The sequence below is a fragment of the Pinus tabuliformis genome, chromosome 4_2 (assembly GCF_031772625.1).
Source record: "Pinus tabuliformis cultivar Carrire ecotype Pingquan chromosome 4_2, CPIR1, whole genome shotgun sequence".
In the NCBI taxonomy this organism is placed as follows: domain Eukaryota; kingdom Viridiplantae; phylum Streptophyta; class Pinopsida; order Pinales; family Pinaceae; genus Pinus; species Pinus tabuliformis.
Genome location: NC_142304.1, coordinates 513,943,920 through 513,951,438, shown reverse-complemented (window position 1 = coordinate 513,951,438; position 7,519 = coordinate 513,943,920).

The following is a 7,519-nucleotide window of genomic DNA, read 5'->3' as shown; positions in this document are numbered from 1 at the left end:
ATTTTCTCCAATGTTTTATATTGTTTTTCGATTGTTGGAGTTTTTTGCATCTAGCTTTTGCATCTCTACATTATTTAATCTTTTAGATAGATCAAATTCCTCATCTTCGTCCTGATGATGAACCACATTGGTTGGTTTGAAACACCAACTTAAAATTTCTTGTTGTGATTAAAATTTATTTCAAAACCAATCACTCATGTTGAGTCTATGCTCAAGCCCTTAGGCCATACAAGAAATTGACCATCTACAAATGCAACTCTATAACTTGTATCCTCCAATGTTGAAATAAAGAGCAGATTCTTCTTCAATCCTAGTACAAACAATACATCTCTCATATGAAGAGAATCTATAGACTCCAATTGAGCTAATGTTGTCCCAACTCCTCTCATTGCATACTTGGTATTATCTCCAAGTTCCACCTGCAATGACGATTCCTTCTATATCCAATTTGAGAGAGAATATCATGAAGCTATAATGTGCCTAGAAGCACACTTTCCACTAACAAAACATCACTACTACCAGTGATAGTCCCTGTAAGAGCAAAGACAAATAAAAAATATTTCTGAAGTTCATCTGCAATCTCATCAAGCTTAGATTTCTTCATATTCTTATGTGGTAGATTCTCATTATCATCAACAACATCAGTTGTTGATGCATGCTTCTTTCCCTTCCTTTTCTTCTGAGAACATTGTGAAGCATAGTGACCAAATGTATGACATTTGAAGCACTTGATATTTGAAATATATTTCTTCTTCTAATATTGAAATGGAGCAAGTCTTCGAGTTGTATTCTTCTTATCAAAGTTTCTTCTTCCTTTTCCCTTTCTTGCATGAGATGCAGGGGCTTGGGTCTCTTCATCCTGAGGTCTTTGCAAGTTGTTCATGGACAACAATTTGGATTCATCTTGGACACAATCAGTCCAAGGGTGATCAAAATTGGGCATCTCATCTCATTTAAAAATACCCTATACAAATGGATCCCATGACGAAGGAAATCCATTAAGAGTCACTGGAAAATTCTCTACATCATCAATGATATATCTAATGGCCTTAATTTGATCTCTCAACTAGGAGACTCTCATGAGATCAGTGGAAACTGAATTTTATCTAGACATCATGATGTAACAATGAAGCTGATGTATTAAGGACAATTTCCAGTTAGTATTCTTACTCTTGAAAATTCCCTCCAAGGAATCATACATATCTTTAGCCATCTTCAACTCAACAACATGTGGAATGAAGTGATCCTTGATGGAATCTATCAAGATCCTCATAGCCTTTTCTTAATTCTTCTTACGCTTGCCTTTATCCTTAACATATATTGGTTCTGACACAAGTTCCTTCACATAATTTTGAATATCATTTTCTTCCAAGACGATGAATATCCTAGTCTTCCAAGATCTGAAGTTTGTAGCACCATTGAACTTGTCTTCTACCCTTAGAATGGACACCATCTTGTCAAGAGATATGAAGTCCGATGAAGCCACTTGAATATTGAAATATATGGCTGATAAATGGATGATCTTCCAAGAAAGCTCTTATTCCATGTTGAAATTCTATGACAAGTATAGTAGAATACAATTTTATGCTAGATAATTACTTACCAATGATTTTTAAATTATATTTTTATGCCAATCCTATCATTGAATAATTAACTTAGAAAATATCAAGAGTAAATGCAGTGAAAACAATAAATATCATAGAAAGAAAACCATACAAAGTAGACATAAAATTTTTATCTAGGGAAACCCAACCTTGGGAGAAAACCCAAAAATATTTTCTTGATGGGAAATTGCCTTTCAACAAGGTTTACAAACCAATTTTTGTCTCGAAATATATGCCAATATACAAATCAAAATTTTAGTCAAAATTGGTCAGACCATTCAAAATACTCAAAATCTAATGTTAGTCAAATGGCCTAGGAAAACTACCACGCAGTCAAATTTTTCCTTATGGTCTATAGTCAACATTCCACATGTGTGGCTACAATTAAACCTACAATCAAAAGCCTCACATGTGCGAGCTTTTTTGCAGTCAAAATATTGGTTAAAAAACTTGGTTAACCCTCATTCAAATGTGTCCAAAGAAGCTTGGTTAATCCTCCACACATGTGGCTATTAAAGACTGGTCAAGCTCATTTTTCTTTCATACCTATGACTAGAACAAGATAGAGATAGAAATGATAATTATGATCTCCAACAATAGGTTTCCCCATGGATGAATTTCTCGTCCATTAGAAAAGATTCAATGACCTTGATATGTTGACAATTTTCCTCTGACATGCTTGTCTATTTATATAGAGCTCTAAGGTTGAGTAGAGACCCATCAAGGTGGATCCTCATCAGAAGAAACCCCTTCACTAGTGGAGCCTACATCACAAATTGACATTATACTATGCTTGTTTACTCGAATGTTGGGCGAGAAAGCCTAATCAGTAAACAATTCAAGCCCGCTCTATAAAAAAATAGATCACTCCATCTGAGAGAACAATGTGAGCATTATGGGCCATTCACTCCTAGCTAATTCATCATGGCCCCATGGGTGAATGTATCAATTTCCCCTGGTAAAATTAGCATGACCCCATGAGAGAATGTCTACCCTTGGGCCATTTACTCTATCCAAATTATCATGGCCCAATGGTTAAATGTATCATTCCCCCACTAGTCAAATCAACATGATCCCATGGGAGAATGTCTACCCGATGCTGTAAAAACATTAAGAAGTTTCTTGTACCATTTTTGTGAGGTCAAGGTAGTACATAGTGGTAAGTGGTTTGGATGATAAATATCTAGAGTGTAGCAAGTAAGACATGTGATAACTAGTTTTTTAATTTAAGTTACAAGCACAAAATGAATAAATAAAGGGGTTTGTTGAGTTTAAATTTATGCCCCTATATGTTGGATTTAAATAATACTCTAACATGATAACATTAACCTTAAACATAATATATTAAGTGCTCGATCAATAAACTAAATCCTTAACCTTTTCCTTTCCCAACATCATAGCCATTGTATATTGATAAACCATTCTTCAATTATACATTTGAAACTAAATAAGTAGTGACATTAGTTACATATATTATCGATTACATAATCATAAATCATCCTTAAATAATTATACCAGTAACAATTATATAACTATAAGCCATCCTACAATTGAAGAAATTTAAACAATAAGGGTAGTATTCACTATCAAAGGTAAAGGAATTAAATATTTTCTAATGAAGAAACTCGTAACACACCACACTTATATTAAAATTAAAAAGATAAAATTAAAATGATGACATGACAATATACTCAATTCAAAATTCCTTTACTAAAGACTCATATTTCGCTGCAACCTCAACCCACTATGCTACCTTAAGATAGAAATTTCAAATTCCTTTCTCCTTTAACCATATCAAGCTTCCTTTCTGAGGTCATCATCATTTTCGCCTCCTCAAGATATTTCCAATGATATAAATTTCATCAAATTGCAAGTTGTAGATACAAAGTTTTGACTCTTAGAATATTTTACTTCCTAAGCCACATCAACACATCATACCATTGACACCTCCTACCCATGTGTCACCAACACATAGTCCCATATCTGCAAATATGACCCCTAAAGCTTCCTTTCTGAGGTCATCATCATTTTCACCTCCTCAAGATATTTCCAATGATATAAATTTCATCAAATTGCAAGTTGTAGATACAAAGTTTTGACTCTTAGAATATTTTACTTCCTAAGCCACATCAACACATCATACCATTGACACCTCCTACCCATGTGTCACGAACACATAGTCCGATATTTGTAAATATGACCCCTCATCAAGCTATTTTTTTAATAATCAAATATTATGCTTATGTGTAGTACTATAGGTAACTATTTCGGTTTGAAAAATCATAAATATAGGATGTAAGTGAGTATTAACAATAAAAACATATAATTCACTACTAAAACTAGTAATTTTTTGGTGAATATAGTCAATTTAATCATATACATGTAAAAATTAGGAAACATTTTAACCCAATGGGTGGATATTTTTTAATAAAATTTCCAAAATGAAGGCAATTGGCAAAAGTTTCTCCTAAAAAATTCCTTACATCTCATCATGCCATGTCATATTTGAATTTGGGTCTTTTTCTTCATGTCCCTTTCTAATTTTTCCATATTCATGTGGATCCAGATAAGACACTTAATCATTGGGTCAACTTTGTAGATATCCATATCTAGATATTTGCAAGAGTACCCATTAGGGAAATTTTGAGGTCTAAAATGGGCTTCCTAAGGAAATTGTTAAAATAATAGTTAAAATAATAAAATAAGATTTATGAATTTTTAAAGAAAAATAAAGGAAACTACTTTTTTTTTTTTTAATTACAGTTTTACCTTATCTACTTATAGGTTTACTCAAATGTCAAGTGTACACACTTGTTTACTCAGAAAAGGTAGTTTTCTCCTTTTCTCTCCAAAATATTTTCCCCTAGGGATGACATCATCATCTTGAATCCTATTGGTTCTCTTAAAGTTAATTTTGTTAGTACATTTTTATTTTTATTTTTATTTTGAGGGCCATTTTTATCTCAAAATTCCCCTAATGCTTTTATGAAAAAGTCATATTTTGGATTCCACGTCACCTTTTCCATGATATTTACCACCTGATCTCCACCTCAACATTCTTAATTCCACCTCAAATCCATCCATGCAAGTTAAATCTTAGATATATAGACCTCTAGATATTTGGAACATCTAGATCTAGAAAAACATTAAAATTCCATTTTACAACCTTTTGGATTTCCAAATTCTTGCACTCTACATCACTTGCCATAACAGTTGCCATGATATCTTCCTTGCACTTCCTTCCCCATTAGAATACTACATTATAGTACCATGTTTGTGTGCCACATCCTCTATACTTATCCTCCTTTACATGTTAGCATGACATATCATGGTAGAATTTAAATTCATGTGGGGCTATGGTTAATTAATTAGAATATCCAAAGTTCTCTCCGTAATATACATATTAGTGGTTGATGTTTCGAATCCAATAGTAGGACAGATCATCAGGACAAAAAAGTTGACATTTTTGTCCCGATGATGTATCATTCTACTGGATTCAAAACATTTACCACCAATATGTTTGCTATGGAGGAAACTCCAAAAATTCTTATTAATCAATGAGACATCATCCTACTACGTCATCGTGCCATGTTAGAACTTACTTACCCATGCGTTTTGGTTTTTTCCTGTGTGAATGCACATGATTACTACACAATTTACCCAATTGACATACACATCCAAGATTTTCCAAAAGAAGCAATTTAAAGAAGTTTGAGATTTCTGAACTTTCCAATCTACTTAACCAAAGGATTTCTATATTCTTTTAATATACAAATTCTACAAAGGATGGACAAGAATCCCAAAACTTGAGATAAAGGGCTAGTTACCAGAATATTATAGGACTTCTAGGTATGTATATTCTATAAAATGATGGAGAAGATTTCTCGTAATTGATGAAAAGGAAAATTTATAGATTCCACTCTTTAGCCACTTTCATCTATTGGCCCTTGACCTTAATGGCCATTGCTAATACATATGACTAGAGTCTAGGGACAATTCTTCAAGCCAAAATAAACAACATTGAAGTCTTACAAAATCCACAACCATGCATAAATTTCATTGTAAAGGAGAATTTAATCTAAGTGATGTAAATAATTTTCCATGATTTATTGTAATTCATCAACTAAGAATAATGGGTACTCACCAGATAGAGAATCCAAGAACACCATTCATATCATGTTTTAATCCAAATACATTAGCTATTACATAATTTTGTTTATAGAGAATGAAATTAACAATCAAAAGAATTTCATAAAAGCTACAACATTGTGGAATGTGTACACTGCAAATTTTAGAAATAAACAAATTTTAAATTCTCAAGCTTATATATAAATTCTAGAACACATAAATAAATTATCCATGTGCAAAGAACATGACTAGAAAATTGAGCAAGATGGAGTGATTTCCATTTAGCTGTAGTTAGTTCTTTGTATAATTCTGCACCTATCCATGCTATGATATGACCAAGGCGAAGTGGGAAATGAATTTTGAGTTTAGCCTATAAGGAATTGAACCAATGCAATTTTGATTGCTATGATTGCAAAAGATAGAGCGACTATAGTTACCCACATTACCTATCTTTCAAAACACATGGATAACTTCATTCTCTAATTCTTAATCCCTCAATATTCCACCATTCTTGTGCTTTTTAATGAGGATATAGAAAGGTACAACTAATATTACAAGAATTCTTGTAAATTTTCCTAGTTTCCTAGCTCTTTGAATAAGTATGTCTTTTTATTTTCATGGATGGTCTGATCTATATGTTCATGAAACTTTGCTTTCTACTCTTCTAGTTACTAAAAAATTTCTTCTATTTTCTTTCTTCGACCTATTTCCACCCATTCAAATTTCTCATGCATTCCCCATAACAAGAAGTCCCTTCCCTCCTTCCTTACCCCCCTAACCCACCTTACTTATTCTTCTTCTGAGAATATAGAGTATACAACTTGCTAAAATATAAGAATGATAGGTTAGATTTATGAATTGTTTTTCTCTACTATTCATAGCTTAAAAAAGGTTAATATGATAAGGTTAGATAATTGCAAGGGAAAAAACGAAATCCCTTAGAGCCCCTAACTTTCTCGACTTGTCATATCATAGCCCCTATATGTGCTCATATCTCTTTCTCTTGGTAATCATCATTTTATTATCCACAAAAGTAAAAATATTTACAACGTTTACCACACTACGGTATACCTACCTCATGGTGATCCGTATAGTAGAAAATAAAAATGTTCATGCATAGTTTATAACAATTTAAATTACAAATTTTCCAAGGAGAAAAATTGGGAAGTTATATTCCCTCCACATTGGAATAACACTGTCCTTGATGTTCAATTACTATAAGTATTTTTATGTCATCCTATTCATTAACTTACTGCACACATTTTGAGTATCTCCTATAACAATAATCTAAATAAACATGTATTAGAACCATTTTCGTATATATCCATTTTCCATAGGAAATTTTAGTTTCCATTAATAAATCATGCACTTTAACACATTAAATTTAAATTTAACACTTTTTTATATGGTTTTCTGTTGCTTCAAAATGCTTCCAAAGGAAACAAGTTCAACTCACTACTTTCTTAGCCACACCCAAAATCACTTATGATCCTAACTAGCATGTAACATCAATCTACCACAATGGATTAATCCAATTCTCCTCTTTCTTGCAACCATTGATCTTACCAACTTAGGAATCCACTTCACTACTAGATATTCCCTTAGGAAATCCATCATTTACTAAGTCTTTCTTGCATATAGAGGATACATAGACTTAAAGAGAGTTATATCCATGACATCCCTATAGCTCTCTCTAACATAGCATAATACATCTCAATGAAGATCAAGGTGTTTCATAGGGTTTTAGTATCACCATAGTGGCCTTATTCTTGGGATTTTGTATTCAT